This window comes from Cetorhinus maximus, chromosome 4 (genome assembly GCF_964194155.1).
Source record: "Cetorhinus maximus chromosome 4, sCetMax3.hap1.1, whole genome shotgun sequence".
Lineage (NCBI taxonomy): Eukaryota > Metazoa > Chordata > Chondrichthyes > Lamniformes > Cetorhinidae > Cetorhinus > Cetorhinus maximus.
The window spans coordinates 98782606-98800557 of record NC_135882.1 but is presented as its reverse complement, the minus strand read 5'-3'; the positions used below and the strand labels follow the sequence as shown (position 1 = coordinate 98800557).

The 17952-nt window shown below is 43.3% G+C and overlaps 1 protein-coding gene across 1 annotated transcript in view; it reads left to right on the top strand.

The window, feature by feature from the left end:
- Positions 1-336: 336 nt before the first annotated feature.
- Positions 337-17952, top strand: part of sntg1 (syntrophin, gamma 1) — a 637587-nt gene continuing 619971 nt past the window's right edge. The window contains exon 1 of the mRNA XM_078539715.1: positions 337-835. The gene's annotated coding sequence lies outside the window, so the exon portion shown is untranslated. The remainder of the gene's footprint in view (positions 836-17952) is intronic.

Genomic DNA, 17952 nt, shown 5'->3' with positions numbered 1-17952 from the left:
TCATTCGGATTAAGTCTTTCAGAGTTGCTAGTTTTCTTTTTAATTTGGTGTTAAAAATCCCCGTTATAACCAGCCCGGAGCTACGCGGCCATACGGCGCGATTGCAATATCGCACAACAGCACTAGAACACGCTGCCACAATGATACAGCTTCAGTTCAGGTTTGAGCTGCTGTGTACTGAGTCCCAGCGCTGAGTGGCGGTGTCACATCACTCAGATTCTGCTCCCTGCAGCCTCAGCCAGCCATCTCATTCACAGAAGTCTTGCTGATTCACTGCTTCGTGCAGTCACACAAGGGAGGGGGGGGGGGGGACACGGAGGCAAACACGTACAAAAACGAAACAACCGCTACAAAGCAGCTCCAATCGCAGCCGTCAGGTGGTCCCCAGACTATGGAGAGAGACAAGTTGTAAGACTCTCCCATCTTGGCAAATTTAGCCATCTGCCGCTGCTCCGCAAGTAAAACTAATCCGGCTGAAGCAAGGTCTATCTCGCCGCTGGCTTGGCATTGGGAATTACGCTGAAGAAATGTAACAGAGCTTTTCATTCAGAGAACATTGTCCTGGGTTAAGCTGGAGCCCACGGCTGGACAGAGGAACCTAAGGTTCGCTGTTAGTATGATTTAACCACAGCTGCGAGAGGCTATCCGCCCGAGCTACTGTACCCTAAGTTACCACTGAGTGTTGGCGGACGGAGATGGACCTCGGGAGCTCTATTTGGGCCGTGGTGTAGACGTGGAAAGCTCTCTATCTGATCCAGGTACCGGCTGGAGGTCTCTGTGGGACCCGGTGCATCAGTCACTGGCGTCAGAGCAACACCTGTTACCAGCACATCAGGTAAGATGTTTCTCCTGACACCCACTGCTATAGTTTATCCGCCTTTTAAGTGCTTGTGCCCTGTGGTAAATCATGTGCGAGCGGCATTTCTCGTTGAAACTGAATCGTTCACCCTCAGCCTTTAAAACTCACTGCCACTTGAGAGAGTGACGGTGTGCGGTAGCGGGGGGACTCCAAGAAGAAAGACCATTTCGCTGTTGTACCAGCGATTTCAAGAGGATCTCGATACGCAATGCTTGTCTTGTGAATGTCAAACTTTTCACTGGGGAGAGGACAAATGTGTGCGCAACACATTCCGATTTAAATACACTTCGCCTTGAGATTTCCACTCTCGGGGTGTTAAACAGGAATGTTGAGGGTGACAGGGCGGCTGTAGTGGACAAGTCGTTAGTTTTCAGATGGCCCGCGGTTATAACCTGGTTGGAAAGCGGGCAGTGGATGGGAAACAGCCACTTTTCTCATGATGAGAGTTCACACGTGTGTGTGGAGTGAGTGCGTACATTGATGATGTTCACTGTGTATGTTTTGTTTTAAATACACGAGTAATGATTTATAGGTTCCGAAACACGGAGATGCTGCAGAAACCAGCGGACCTGGAGAAACATCCAGGCTGCAGCGCTGAGTTTACCCGACCGCCGGCCGCCGCAATGTTCCTGCTGGTTGGCCGTTTTCCCCATTATTTAGATTAGCCCCGAGTCCCAGTGGGAAACACGGTACAGAGCGGTGTGTACCTGTGACAGCGGCTCACTAACACACTTGCACCATGTAACAGGCATTCACCTTATTCCTCCGACTGGACACGTTGAATACTACACGCGGGCGCTAGGCGTGAAAAAGTAAAAGTGTTAAGAATAACAAAGTGCAAAGGGCATTGTACCAGGATCTTCGCGCATTTGCTTTCGATTGTAATAGATTGCGGACTCGCTGCTGTCCGAGTTGCTGCTTGTTTATTGGGATCTGTTAACAATAGGTCAAATAATAGATCATTCCGCTATGCAGCTCACACCAGAAACAGTTGTCGATAAAGGGGGTGGTAAAACATTGGCATCTTTCTCTTGCCTCTAGTTTTTTTTTTAACAAAGGGTTGGTGTTCTCCACCGTAGAGTTTAAAAAGGGAGATGGTCATAAGACAGAATGAGGTACTTCGACATTAATAAATGTGAAGATTTCTAGCATTGCATATGGCCAGCAGGAAGCTGGTAGATAGTTTGAAGGCTCGAAGAGACTTTCCATTATGAAGCTGCATCACCCTCGGAAACTTCACTGTACCTTTCAGTTTCCTCGCAGTATATACGCCAGACCTTCCGCTAACCTCGGCTAGGAGGCGACAAGGAGCCGCTTACACCGTGTCTCAGTGGCAAATGGGCTTTCAACTCACAATGTTACATTGGTTAAATTTAGAGCAAATTCAGGTAAATTCAGAAAATATGGCTATAAATTGTGCTGACATAGCAATTTGTCATATCCCCAGGATCACCTAAAATACTTTACATGCAATCAGCTACTTTTGAATTATATTCAGTCCTTGGAATCAGTTCAATCGGTCAGATGATGGCGGATCTACCCACCTTTGGCCTGGATCCCTTGCCTTAATTTCCTTACCTAACAACAGTCTATCAACCTCAGTCTTGTAAATTTCAATTACCTCACATCTACAATTTTTTGGAGGTGGGAATTCCATGTTTTCACTACGTGTTTCATGCTTTCACTCCTCAAGGGCATTTACTCTAATTTTTAAGATTATATCCCTTTGACCTAGATTGCCTCAGCAGTGGAAATAGTTTCTCTGTATCAACACTATCTGAGTCTCATTATCATTTTATGCATCTCTATTAGATCATTCTTCAGCCTTCTAAACTCAAGTGAAAGGCCAAATTTACCCAACTGCCCTCATAATTTAGCTTGTTAAGCTTCAGTATTATTCTAGTAAATTTGTGTTGTCCAAGGGCAATATACCAGCCATCAGGCTTACTGACCAAAACTGAGATTAGTACTTCAGATGGAGTCTTATTAAGTCTTCGGACAACTGAAGTCTCGCTTCTTCACTTTTGAATTCCAATCGATTTGAGATAAATGCCAATATTCCTTAGCTTTTTTGGTTATTTTTTGGACCTGTACTACCTTTTAGTGTTTTTTTACATTGATAACTTTTGCTTTTCCACAAATAGTAGTCACTCACCTTTTAAGGAAATATTCTGATTTGTCTTTCTTGTATCCAAATTGGAAGACCTCAGACTTCCGCACATTGAACTCCATTCGTCACAATTTTATCCAGTTACTTAAACTGTCTATGTCATTTTGTGACTTTCTGCTCTGACTTACACAAGTTATTGTGCTGTTAAAGTAGAACATCAATAGGATTGAAGAATAGGCAGATGCAATTCAATGTAGAAAAATGAGAAGCAATATATTTTGGAAGTAAAAACAAGGCTCCTAACTTGTTAATATCGGCAAACACATAGCTTAATCCTGCAAGGAGCCAACAAAATATAGTGGTACTATAGTCCACATATATATATAGTCCACTATATATAGTCCACTATAGTCCATGTATATATAGTCCACTCCTCCATCACCCCCTACTCCTCAACGCCCACCTATGGCACCTCCCCATGCCCATGCAGAAGATGCAACACCTGCCCCTTCACTTCCTCTCTCCTCACCGTCCAAGGGCCCAAACACTCCTTTCAAGTGAAGAAATTTCACTTGCATTTCCCCTAACTTGGTCTACTGCATTCGTTGCTCCCAATGCGGTCTCCTCTACATTGGAGAGACCAAACGCAAACTGGGCAACCGCTTTGCAGAACACTTGTGGTCTGTCCGCAAGAAAGACCCAAACCTCCCTGTTGCTTGCCATTTTAACACTCCACCCTGCTCTCTTGCCCACATGTCTGTCCTTGGCTTGCTGCATTGTTCCAGTGAAGCCCAACGCAAACTGGGGGAGCAGAACCTCATCTTCCGACTAGGCACTTAACAGCCTTCCGGGCTGAGTATTGAATTCAACAACTTTAGATCTTAAACCCCCTCCCCCATCCCCACCCCCATTTCCGTTTCTTCCCCCTCCCTTTTGTTTTTTCCAATAATTTATGTGGATTTTTCTTTTCCCACCTATTTCCATTATTTTTAAATCTATAACTATAATACCCTGTCAGTCTTTCCACCCCACCCCCACTAGAGCTGTACTTTGAGTGTCCTCCCATCCATTCTTAATTAACACATTCTCTTAGATAATATCACCACCTTTAACACCTCTCTGTTCCTTTGTCTGTAACATCTTTTGATTATCTGCTCCTATCACTGCTTGCTTGTCCCTACAACCACCACCACCCCCCCAACTTCTCTTCCCCCCCCCACCCCCCAACACCTTAAACCAGCTTATATTTCACCCCTCTCCTAACTTCACTCAGTTCTGCTGAAGGGTCATGATGACTCGAAACATCAACTCTTTTCTTCTCCGCCGATGCTGCCAGACCTGCTGAGTTTTTCCAGGTAATTCTGTTTTTGTTTTGGATTTCCAGCATCCGCAGTAGTTTTTTGTTTTTATAAAATAAATTACCTGTTAGTTTGAATTAGCGAGGCCTTTATTGAGTTTTTTCCGGTTTCAAATTCAGTTTTGAAGGATCTAAAATCTTTCAATTTGCTAACTGAACCCATATTGGCCAGTGTTTTCTTCATTTTCTTTGTAAATTTAAAGTTATTAGTTGAAATATTGGAGTTGGAAAATAATAAGTTGTTTGACTTGGCAAGAGCATTTGAAGGTGGGCAGTGATGTGGTGAAGCCTTCAGGAATATGTGCAAACTGAGCTGGCAAACCTAATGGCCCCAGAGTTTTTCCTCACCTGCCTGATAGGTAGTATTCACTCTTTGTGTTATGAAATCAGTCCTGATATTGCTTCACATAATGTTTTACCTATATCCTCATATCCTGCGGCCATGTTTTGCCTCAAAGCAGTTCTCAGGATTAACCTTTTGCATTCCACCTAGTAGATTATAAATCTCTGTAAGGCCCTTTGCACTGATTTTTCAATGTGGAAGGTCCTCATTTTTTAACCTAAATTATTCCCTAATCCTCTGACATTAAGAAACAGCCCTCTTCTGCACCACTTGAGATGTTTCATTTGTACCTCAGGATCAGATTAGAAACTAGTGTGTGCACAGCATCTTGACCAGAACACTGTTTAGCTTCAGTATGATTACTTCAGATTTATAAGCAGTAATTTCACAAAACTATAGTACCAGCTGTTGTCTATGTCTCCAATGATTTCTCATCTACTATATTAAAGATTAGAAACTGAAGGGCAATGATTTTTCCAATGGTCATTGACTGATGGACACCGAAAGGACAATTTTTGAACAGAAGGCTTTTCTCCCTACTTTCATGTTATCACCTCGGTTTTCAAGGGATTTTTTTATCAACGGAAAAACAAACAGCAAAACATCAGTTATTCCCCCATCCCTACAGTTCCCCTTTAGAATCGAGAAATCTCAAGAATGCCTGTGCTATTGTGTTGGAAATTGAAATTTATAGGCAATAATTTTAATAGGAAGTGAAATAGTAGAAAGTGTGCATGATTTTAAAGCTGTAAAACAATTTAGTATTAATAGCAATACTTGTAATGGGGACTCTTTCATCAAAGAGCTGTAAGAAATGCAGTTAGAATGTCAAGAGCATTTTATTTGAAAATCTGTAATTAAAATTTATGCACTATAAACATTTTTGATAAAATGTTGATAGTGATAGTAAAAATATTTGCTTTCAACATTAATGTGCATAAAGCAATGGGTGGCTTGTTATTTATTGCTTTTTACCTACTGTGATAAACTGCAGTTTAGTCACAAATTAACTATCGTTAAATTCATTTCATTTGCAGTTATCTCCAGGAAATAAATTACAAAGCACTAACTCAATGACAAACCAATCTGATACTACAGCTTAATGTAGTTTGTTTAACAGGTGAATAATAAGGCACAGTATAATAATGAATTATATGGAGAGCTCCCTTTCTCTTGATTGCCCTTTCTAACCTTTTTATGTATCTGCATATACATTGTTTGTTTACATTTTTTAGATATAAAATTTCAATGAGGGAACATTTCACTGTGTGCAACATTTTATGTTTAAAACAATTTCTAATGTTAATGAAAACTCCAACATGAATACTGAGCGGTGATAGAACAAAATCACCAAGAGGCCTTTAAAAAACCAGCAAAGTTGGGAGGTGTCTAGGTATGAGAGTTGCAAAGAGTAAAACAGATGATTGAAGGATTTAATATGAATGGTAGAGATGTGAAAGGTAGTAATATGTAGGTCAGAATCACAGCACTAAAGAGAATCAGTTCAGTTGGAGAGGTAGAGCAGGTTAAGAGGTAAGATGGGATGAAGCCATACAGGAATTTAAAATGAGATGTGAATGCAACATTGGAACGTGAGACAGTGAATGTTGGTGAAAATGCGAATAATAGACAAATGAGACTTAGTGCATGGCAGAATTCAGGAAAGAAAATTATTGGCAATTTGCACTTTGATTGCAGAATGGTCAAGAGGATAATGGGAAGGGCAAGAAAAGTTGGATTTGGAAACCAGGAACTTGTGGACAAGATTTTCAGCAGCAGTGCAACAAAACTGGTGATATTGTGGAGATTGAAATAAGCAATTTTGGTGATGAATAGGATGTGAGGCTTACAGCTCAATTAAGTGTTATGGACAGGGGAGGGAGGCAAATTGAACTCCTTTATTTTTCTCACTATTTGCCCATAAGCAGAAGTGTTTTAATTTTTTGAAATAGGCAGTGGCATATTTCCCCAAGCCATCTGTTTGTGAAGTCAATTTTAAAGTGACTTGTAGCAAACTCTCCTTAGGATTAAATCAGAAGTATTGTTTATTCATACATTCAAACCTGGGGGATGGGGATCATGGCCACATACAGGTACAAAAACACACAAGAAGGAAATAGGAAAGAAATGAGTTTTACAACTAGGAATAACTTAAAAAAAACCAAAGATATGGATATTAATTCATGTGAATGTCAAGAGTCCCAGAATTTCAGAGTTCAGTGAGGGTTTCTTCATGTAGGAGTTAAGGTTCAGGCAGGTTCAACTAGATGAAAGCAGCAGTTGCAGACGCAGCAAGATGAGGTTGGTATGCAAAGACTTGGCCTGCTGTGCAGGTGATGGCAGGAATCTTCCAGAGGAGGTTTGGACTTGAGGAAGGCTTGGTTAACAGCCTGGAGTCCTTTGGTATTGATAGCCTGGATGCGCCGTGGGAGTCAAGGAATTTAACATTAAAACTTTTCAAAGGTCAGAGGGATTTCGGTCATATAGTATTGCCCATTGATGAGATAGTTTCAAGTTAACAATCAGTTTCTATGTTTCTGGTCAAAATCCATTGTTCACCTTAGAAGATAGATGGTGGCTATTAATGCTTCAGCAGTTATAATGAGTTTCGATGGTTCTTTCTTTGTTATCCAGGGTGGGGGGCAAAAAGACGCCTGCTGCTCTCTTGTTTAATTGATTGTAATGGGTCCCCACAATGATAGGTATGAGATTTCACAAGGATGACGGTTGAGCTTCGAATTGTAATTATTGTTGAAAGTTTCCAGAACTGTAGCCAACTTGCAAATCATGTGACCTGCAGCAGCCATGTTTTTGGACCAGCAAAGTCCATTTTTAAATAAGCAGAAAGTAAGGTTTGGTTTAAACAGTTTATGATCTCTTTCATCTCTTATAGTCATGACATCATGGTTAAACAGAACATTCAGATTTTGCACCATTGGATTAAGATTAAGATGGCAATTGTGGAGGGAGTCATTGGGGAGTCAGTGGTTTTAGTGGGACCCAAATAAAATGGGATTCCTGTTATCAAAACTCAGGTTGAGGAAGTTGTTGCTCATCCATGAATCAATGGCAGACAATCAGTTTGACAATGTGGAGTTGACGGTGGTAATAGAGGGGTCGCATTGGGTATTATCAACATACATATTTAAACTAGCTGCATGCCTATAGACAATATTGTTGAGAGGCAACATATAAACAAGGGAAAAAGAAAGAAAGCAATGTAGCCCCTTGGGATTGTTCCGAGTGAATACATGGATATGGGCGGAGAAGCCACTGCTGAGATACACTGGCTATATTGGGGCAAGTTGGAAATTCGGTAAGCTGACATACTGAGAACAGACATTTGAGGAAGACTGCATGGTTTGCCATGTTAAACGTCAAGAGAGGTTAAATGGAAATGCTGAGTCATAGTCACAGCCACAGAGGGCGTGAATACTGACTTTATTCAGAGGAGGCTCTGTGCTGCAACTATGGTGAAAGCATCAAAGGCATTGAGGCAAAAACGATGGGGGAGGTTTTGATGGATCTGGATGGCAATGGTATATTCAAAGAATCAGAGGGGAAAGGGCTGTTAGAGTTGGGATGGTAATTTTAAAAAATAGAATTGGATGAGAATGGAGGTTTTGGAAAGGATGGTGATAACAGTACTTTTAAAGGAGAGAAAACCCATACAAAGGGAGCCATTTACAGTGTTTGCGGGCATTGCAGCAAGGCAAGTGTTCAGCACTTGGGAGAGGAGAAGGTCAAGAGGACAGGAGGTGGATTTCTGATTAGATGAGTCTGGTGAGGGCTGAAGTGGAGATGGAAGTGAAACTAGAGAGTGACAAAGAATTGTAATAGGAACGAGGAAGAGACTGGGGAGTCAGTGATGAGGATTAAGACAGCTTTCCAGATTGTCACGTTCATAGAAATAAGAAAGCCCCTAAGGTCTCTGCTCTTGGCATGGGAGTTAAGGACAGGAAAGGTAGGGAAAGAGACCCAATGAGGCATTTGATGATTTGAGAGGAGAACTTTAGGGTTTTCTTATCCTTGGAATAGTAGAATTTGATTGTAAAAGTGAAGGTGAGCTTTTGTTTAAATAGTAAAGCCAGAGCTGGCAATCAGTGAATGAGGAAATCATGTGCCAGGTTCACTAGTGGGGATTGGAGATTCAGAATGATTTGTCCATTTGAGGACATGAAAGATTGTACAAAAGGAATTGCTAACTAGGTCAACAGAGGAAGTGTTATTTTTGTTGGTAGAGGACTGTAGGAGTGGGAATGGGAAGTAAGCACGTGGGAATGGTTGTGTAGTTGACATGTAGAGATAAAGAACTTGCATGTATATTATATTTTCTCACATCCTTACAACAATCCATGCAGCTTCACGGAAAATAAATCACTCTTGATTTCTCGTCACTCTGGTCTTTTTTTTTGCAAGTGCAGCACAGTGAAGACTGACTAGAGTGCTGGAAGAACGCATAATTTCTTCAAGATATTTTATATCCCCACTTTAATATATAGACTGACCCTCAGTCTAGCATATCATCCAAAAGACAGCAACTTTTACAATGTAGCACCTCCTTACTGCCATAATGAAGTGCAAACCTGGATTATATGTTTATGTGTTTAAGTCACAAAAAAGGAATAAAACCAGATGGACCACCCGGCATCAACCTAGGCAGTGGAAATGACAACGGCAACTTTAGCCTGTCGACCCTGCAAGATCCTCCTTGCTACCATCTGGGGGCTAGTGCCAAAACTGGGAGAGCTGACTCACAGACTTGTCAAGCAACAGCCTGACATGTTCATCTTCGCGGAATCATATCTAACAGATAATGTCCCAGACATCATAATCACCATCCCTGGGTATGTCCTGTTCCAGCGGCAGGACAGACCCAGCAGAGGTGGTGGCACAGGGGTATACAGTTGGCAACGAGTTGCCCTCGGAGTCCTCAACATCGACTCTGGACCCTATGAAGTCTCATGGCATCAGGTCAAACATGGGCAAGGAAACCTCCTGCTGTTTGCCACATACCACCCTCCCTCAGCTGATGAATCAGTGCTCCTCCATGTTGAGCACCTATTGGAGGAAGCACTGAGGGTGGCAAGGGCACAGAATGTACTCTGGGTGGGGGACTTCAATGTCCATCACCAAAAGTGGCTCAGTAGCACCACTACTGACCGAGCTGGCCGAGTCCTAAAGGACATAGCTGCTAGACTGGGTCTGTGGCAGGTGGTGAGGGAACCAACAAGAGGGAAAAACATACTATACCTCATCCTCAACAACCTGCCTCCTGCAGATGCATCTGTCCATGGCAGTATCGGTAGGAGTGACCACCGCACAGTCATTCTAGAGATGAAGCCGCGCCTTCACTTTGAGGATACCCTCCATCGTGTTGTGTGGCGCTAACACTGTGCTAAATGGAATAGATTTCAAACAGACCTAGCAATGCAAGATTGGGCATCCACGAGGCGCTGTGGGCCATCAGCAGCAGCAGAATTGTACTCAAACACAATCTGTAACCTCATGGCTCAGCATATCCCCCACTCTACCATTACCATTAAGCCAGGGGATCAGCCCTGGTCCAATGAAGAGTGCAGGAGGGCATGCCAGGAGCAGCACCAGGCATACCTAAAACTGAGGTGTCAACCTGATGAAGCAACAACACAGGACTACTTACATGCCAAGCAGCATAAGCAACACGTGATAGATAGAGTTAAGCGATCCCACAACCAACGGATCAAATCTAAGCTCTGCAGTCCTGCCACATTCAATCGTGAATAGCGGTGGACAATTTAACAACTCACTGGAGGAGGAGGCTCCACAAATATCCCCATCCTCAGTGATGGAGGAACCCAGCACATCAGTGCAAAAGATAAGGCTGAAGCATTTGCTACCATCTTTAGCCAGAAGTGCCGAGTGGATGATCCATCTCAGCCTCCTCTAGAGGTCCCCAGCATCAGAGATGCCAGTCTTCAGCCAATTTGATTCACTCCATGTGATATCAAGAAATAGCTGAAGACACTGGATACTGCAAAGGCTATGGGCCCTGACTTTATTCCGGCAATAGTACTGAAGACTTGTGCTCCAGAAATTGCCACGCTTAGGCCAAGCTGTTCCAGTACAGCTACAACACTGGCATCTACCCAGGTATGTGGAAAATTGCCCAGGTATGTGCTGTACACAAAAAGCAGGACAAACCCAACCAACCAATTACCGCCCCATCAGTCTACTCTTGATCATCAGTAAAGTAATTGAATGGGTCATCAACAGTGCTATTAGGCGGCACTTGCTTATCAATAAGCTGTTCACTGACACCCAGTTTTGGTTCCGCCAGGGCCACTCAGCTCCTGACCTCATTACAGCCTTGGCTGAAGCATTGGCAAAAGAGCTGAGCTCCTGAGGTGAGGTGAGAGTGACTGCCCTTGATATCAAGGCTGCATTTGACAGAGTGTGGCATCAAAGAGCCCTAGCAAAACTGGAGTCAATGGGAATCAGGGGAAAACTCTCTGCTGGTTGGAGTCATACCTAGCACAAAGGACGATGGTTGTGGTTGTTGGAGGCCAGTAAACCTCAGCTCCAGGACATCACTGCAGGAGTTCCTCAGGCCCAACCATCTTCAGCTGCTTCATCAATGATCTTCCTTCCATCATAAGGTCACAAGTGGGGATGTTCGCTGATGATTGCACAATGTTCAACACCATTCGCGACTCCTCTAATACTGAAGCAGTCCATATCCAAATGCAGCAAGACCTGGACAATATCCAGGCTTGGGCTGACAAGTGGGAAGTAACATTCGTGCCACACAAGTGTCAGGCAATGACTATTTCCAACAAGAGAGAGTCCAAATATTGCCCCTTGATGTTCAATGGCATTACCATCACTGAATCCTCACTATCAACATCCTGGGGGTTACCATTGACCAGAAACTGAACTGAACTAGCCATATAAATATTGTGGCTACAAGAGCAGGTCAGAAGCTAGGAATCCTGTGATGAGTAACTCACCTCCTGACTCCCCAAAGCCTATACACCATCTACAAGGCACAAGTCAGGACTTGTCTGGTTGAGTGCAGCTCCCACAACACTTGAGAAGCTTGACACCGTGCAGGACAAAGCAGCCTACATGATTAGCACCACATCCGCAACATTCACTTCCTCCACCACCAACGCACAGCAGCAGCAGTGTGCACAATCTACAAGATGTGCTGCAGGAATTTACCAATGCTCCTCTGACAGCACCTTCCAAACCCACAGCCACTACCATCTAGAAGGACAAGGGCAGCAGATAGATGGGAAAACCACCACCTGCAAGTTCCCCTCCAAGTCACTCACCATCCTGACTTGGAAATATATCTCTGTTCCTTCACTGTCGCTGGGTCAAAATCCTGGAACTCCCTCCCTAACAGCACTGTGGGTGTACCTACACCACATGGACTAGAACAGTTCAAGAACACAGCTTACCACCACCTTCTCAAGGGTACTAGGGTTGGGCAATAAATGCTGGCCCAGCCAGTGATGCCCACATCCCATGAATCAATAAAAAATATCTAGAAACAAAAACAAAAATAGCTGGAAAAACTCAGCAGGTCTGACAGCATCTGCGGAGAGGAGTACAGTTAACGTTTCGAGTCCGAATGACTCTTCATCAGAACTAAAGAAATATAGAAATGTGATGAAATATAAGCTGGTTGAGGGGGGTGGGACAGGTAGAGCTGGATAGGGGGCCAGTGATGGGTGGGGGCAAAGAAGAGATTGCCAAAGATGTCATAGACAAAAGGACAAAGGGGTGTTGATGGTGGCGATATTAGCTAAGGAATGTGCTAATGGTGACATTAAGGGTAGAAAGCAGGACAAACAAGTGGCAGCTGGCCCTAGTGGGGGTGGGGTGGGGGAAGGGATCGAAATGGGCTGAAAGGTGGAGATAAAACTATAGATCGAAATAAATTTAAAAATAGGTGGGAAAAGAAAAATATATTTAAAAAAAATCTAGAATGGGGCTAAAACTCATAAGTGTCTTACTCAGAAGCAAGAGCATTAACATTGAATCAAACTGGTGTGTAGGGCTGAGATTGCATGAGCAATGAACAGTAGTGACTTCGTAGAAGAAGATGCAAGGGAATATCAATTGAAATCAGTAAAGATAAGATGTTTCTTGGTGTAAAGTCAGGTAGAATACAGAAGGTGGACCATCTCAGTTGGAAAGTCACTGTGGTTCATGGAAGGGTAATAGACAATGTGAGCATTAGGGGAAGGAGAGGTGCAAAAGAATGTGGCACTCAGGCAAAAAGACACCATAAGAATATGATGAAGCCAAAATGTGACCTGAAAATGAGAGCTATAGCACCATCATAAACAGTTCGAGCAGTGGATATGGTCAAATTTATAAATAATGAGTTTATAATTCCGTTAGACAGAGCACACAGAGGAAATTTTCCCCAGTGTAAGCATTTTCCTTTGAATGTATTTGTTGCAGAGAGATAACTTGAGGAGATCAAAAGCAATCTTCTGAGGTGAAAGATTGGACCAAATATCTGTTTAAACAGTTAGAAACGCATTTATGTTTGTCTAGCATACTCTTTTCTGCTAGAGCGATAGCATATTTATTTATCATAGTAGAAACATTTAAGGATAGTGATTACTGTCCATGATGGTTAGCACACTCATCACAAGTTCTTCTGGCATTTTAACTGCGAAGTTAACTGATTCAAAATAATTTCTACTTTCATTGTTTTTAATAAGAAAGCTGCAACAATAAAATACTGAAAGAATATGCTATAAGTACAGCCATTACTTGTATATTTTGACACTAGCAGGTGTCAAAGAAACACAACATGCCAAACAGGTGGCACTGTCATGGGAAAATGCTGAGAATAATGTTTTCCTGTCTTTGTAAACAGGGAACATGCAGTGATAAGATTGGCAGCAATATGACGTTATCTCAATACTACTTGTATCAGGAACTAACCTTTTTAAAATCTTCATTCAGATAATGTTTCCAATATTCAGGATGAAGTGACATTTGCAAAGGAAATTGGTCCAGGTTCTTCCAATAATGAGCCATGTTTGAAAAATTACTGATTAATAACAACGCTTAAAACCTTCTTAGAGCATAATACTGTTTTCTGGTATGTTGGTTGTGAACAACTCAGCAGAGCAGCACCACACACTCTTTTTATCCTAAACTTGAATTTCAACCTTTATGGCCTACTCACCAAAAGAACAACTAAGATTTATACAGTACCTTTTAATGTAGAAAAATGTCTATGCACTTCACAGAAGATTAATCAGGCAAAAATTGATTTTGAGCCAAATAAGGAGATAATTGGGTTACTCACTTCTATCATTGGAATATTGCCTGTCTCTGTCTCTATTCTCACTGCCATTGAAATCCTTAAGCATACATTGTCATGTCTAGATTTGGTTTCTTCAACATCCTTCTTGACAGTCCCTTGACATCTAGTGGCCATAAAGTCCAAATTATGTGATGCTCCATACTCTCCAAACTCTCCCACAGTAAGGCCTGTTTGTATATTACCCCCTGCTTCTGGTTCAGTAGCCCCATTGCATCCAATTGAAAAATCTTGCCATTTACAAATTGCTCAACACTACCTAGGCACCCTTTTTTATCCTTATGTCCTCATCTTCATCAGTTGCCCTACTTTTAGAATTCCCTTTCCAAATTTTTCTACCTCTAACTCCACCCAGCAGCCCCTCCCTCCCCCCCACCACCACCACAAACACCCAACTTAAATGGGTAAAAGTCAATAGAGTTGGCCAGAAAGGGACAGCAAACTTAACAAAGGTAACAGGATATTAATTACTAATTTGGCATTGGGGAAAAAATAGGAACAAAAAAGGTTAAAGCTGAAGGCACTATATGTGAAAGTATGGAGCAAATTCTGTATGTAACACAGAATTTATAGCACAGAAAGAAATGAAAGGGTTTGATCCCATAGCCATTACAGAGCATGATTGCAGAGTGACCAAGGTTGGGAACTAAATATTTCATAACACTTGATGTTTAGAAGGGTTCGGTAAATTGGAAAAGGAAGGGTGGGGGTAGCCTCCAGCGATCATCAACCACAGGGAAGAAGATCTTGTTCCAGAAGGCTTCAGCTGTCAACAACTATCTACCTTGATAACCTGAGCCTCATGATGCATATAATACAGTAATCGGTGAAGAAGATCAACGGTACTTAGAGGATTAATTAAGGACAGCCAGCACAGATTTGTAAAAGGCAGATCATCAGTCTACTCAGATTTTTGTTGAAAAGAAGGTTGTTCAAGGGAATGGACTGGATGTTGTCCATATGGATTTTAAGAACATGTTTGATTAGGTGCCACATAAAAGGCTGGTTAACAAAATTGAGGCACATGGAATATGAGGATCATTGTCAGCTTGGATAAAAGATTGGCTTAAGGGCAGAAAACAGCGAGTAAATTATTGTTTTGCAGACTGGGGGATGGTAAAAAGTTGTGTTCCCCAGGAGTCAGTGCGAGGGCCACTGTTTTTGATACATGTAAATGACTCAGATATTCAAATACAGAGTAAAATTTCAAAATATGCCAATGATGGCAAACATGGAAGTGTAGTAAACAATGAGGATGATACAATCGACTGCAACAGGGCATGGATAAACTATTAGAATTGGCAGACAAGTGGCAGATGGAATTTAATACAGAGAAATGCGAAGTGATGCATTTTGGCAGAATAGATAGGAATTGGCAGTACAGACTAAATTGACACAGTTGTAAAGGTGCGCAAGGGCAGAGGGACTTGAGATTGATGTGCATGGATCCTTGAAGATGGCAGGACATATTGAGAGAGTGATTAGCAAAGCACGTGGGATCTTGGGCTGCATAAATAAAAATATTGGCCCAGATTGTCGCTCTTGGGTTGGGTGTGCAGAGACGGGAGAATTCCCGGCCCTGAGAACTCGACCTTTAAAAATGGCCTCAGGTCAGATTTTTGTTCTGGTGGGGGTGGTGGTGAGATGGGCTGGATTGGACGTCGAGCCTGCCACCCCCAGAATGAGTTTGGAGGCTGCCAGGTGGGGAGGTGGGCTGGGCGAAAGGTCTGCCTCTGTGCTCTGACACTGTGTTGAATTAAATTTTAAAAAAAGAATAGAAGAAAATATATCCCTCCAGCCTTCACCTTTCACCCCCTCACACTCTCCGACACTCCACATACCCTATCCATGCCAACCTATGCCATCTCATGCCACCCCACCCACCACCATTACCTCTCATACCATTATGCCAGCCCATGCCCCTCTATACACATCCCGTGGCCCCTTATACACCCTTTGAATCCCAACATTCCCATGGCCCTTTATAAACCCTATGCCAACTGAGTGCCAACTCATGCCAATCCATGCCCCCCCACCCACCTCATGCAGCTCACCTAGTATCCTTGGCTAGTTCTTTAACATAGACAGCTATGACAGTTCCTTGATGGCTTGACAGCACTTTGATAGTTCTTTGAAAGCTTGACAGTTCCAATGAGTTAATGCAGTTTTTATGCACAATCATGTTTACTTTTACCTCTCCAAAAGGGTGCCTTACCTCTCCCAAAAGTGTCACGGGGCCATATTGAAAGGGGTACCTTACCTCTCCAAAGGGGTACCCTGGCTATCCAACAGAATCCGCCAAGTTCATACCTCCCCTTACCTGGTCAAATCTGCACACACTGAGTTTCACACTCCTGGGCTATCAAAATCCCACTTCAGGTAGAGGCCGCTTGTGATTTAAATGGCCAGCTGTCTCTGTGAACTACGCATGCGCAAACCCCGGCCTGACTCCACTCCTGCCCCAATGAAAATGGAACATGCCATGTTCGGAGGTGGGACTTAGAACTTCTGGCCATTTCCATGATTTACCCCATGATGGAGGTTCTCACCATTGTTGTGAAAAGTAGGCCACAAGTAGAATATTGGGCAGAATGGTCCCAGATTTGAACCTCTCTTGGTTAAGTCTGAAGGCCCCTTAACGCATCCGGAGAGTGCTGGCCACCACTTGGATGGCCAGAGATTAGTGCACTGCATGGCTGCCTGAAACCTCATCTTCCTCCACCCCACTCCACCTGACCGGTTGGCAGCAGCTTTGCCCATTGGACTGTATGCTGCGCTCTCAGCTCAGGTGCAGGCATTCTCCTAACCCATGCTGCAAGGCTGCACTGTTAGCTTTAACCATGGGGGAGACTGGTCCAAACCGGGATGATGACATTGCAAGGAGCTGTGAGCGCCTCCACCAGTGACTGCTCCATGACCAGCTTTAGCAAGGATATTATACAATGTGCCCAGTTGTCCAACTGTTCTGCAGTTCACTAAAATGCTCATTAGTTTGCAGTTTTGTCCGAGGGGTGAAAAGCTCTGGAGCACTTGGTGGCACTTTGATGCCTTTGCGTTGCTTGAGTGGGCATAGAAGCTACAGGCCTGGCTCCAATCATATCAATGCACCTGGGAGTCTCACTTCCTTGGAGCTAGATCTGTGTCCATTTCCTGTGGATCCTGTGGAGCAGTGTATGGATGAGGTAGTGCTACTGATGTTGCTCCTGTTTCTCCCGATTCTGTTGGTGTTGCCAGTGCTCCTGCTGCTGTTCCTCATCAGAGCTGCACCCATGCTGCACTGAAGGCTGACAACAGGGAAAGTGCTAATCAACATGTGTGAAGTGCAAAAGAGGTGAACTGGCTTCCAGGAAAAAGGAAATCTCCTGTACAGCAGTAAGTGCACCTGTCAGAAGAAGCCATGCTGGCACCAGCCTCTCATCTAGGCAGGGATGCAGCTATTCAGTTTGAAGGCTTCCCAGCCTTTCAGTTTCACTGATGAAACACTCCCTGTTGTCCTCTCAGTTGGTTGACCCTGGTGAGTTCACCGAGCTCTGGAAAACCATGCACTAGATGTTAAAGTCAGAATGCTGCATTAAATCCTCAGTTATTTGGGGATTTACATATTTTAATTACTTTGACCGTAGCTCCACAGGGGTTCCCCACTTGCCCAGAAACTCACTGGAAATGGGTGAGATCTTGCCAGGTTCTTGACACAATGCCAGTTTCCTGGGCTTAATCTTACCACCCCACCTGAACCTGCGCACTCCCCCCACCGCCCCCTGCCCCCCACCACTACCACTGTAGCTCTGCTACCATGTTTCTATATTGTGTGTTATTGTCGTAATCACTGTGTTGCCATGTAATCTCTGACTCAGTGTGCAATGCCAATAGATTTATAATTGCATAAGGCTTTGAATTTAGTATGTGTTTGTCACACTTTAGATGCCACATTTCAGATTCCTTTTTAAAG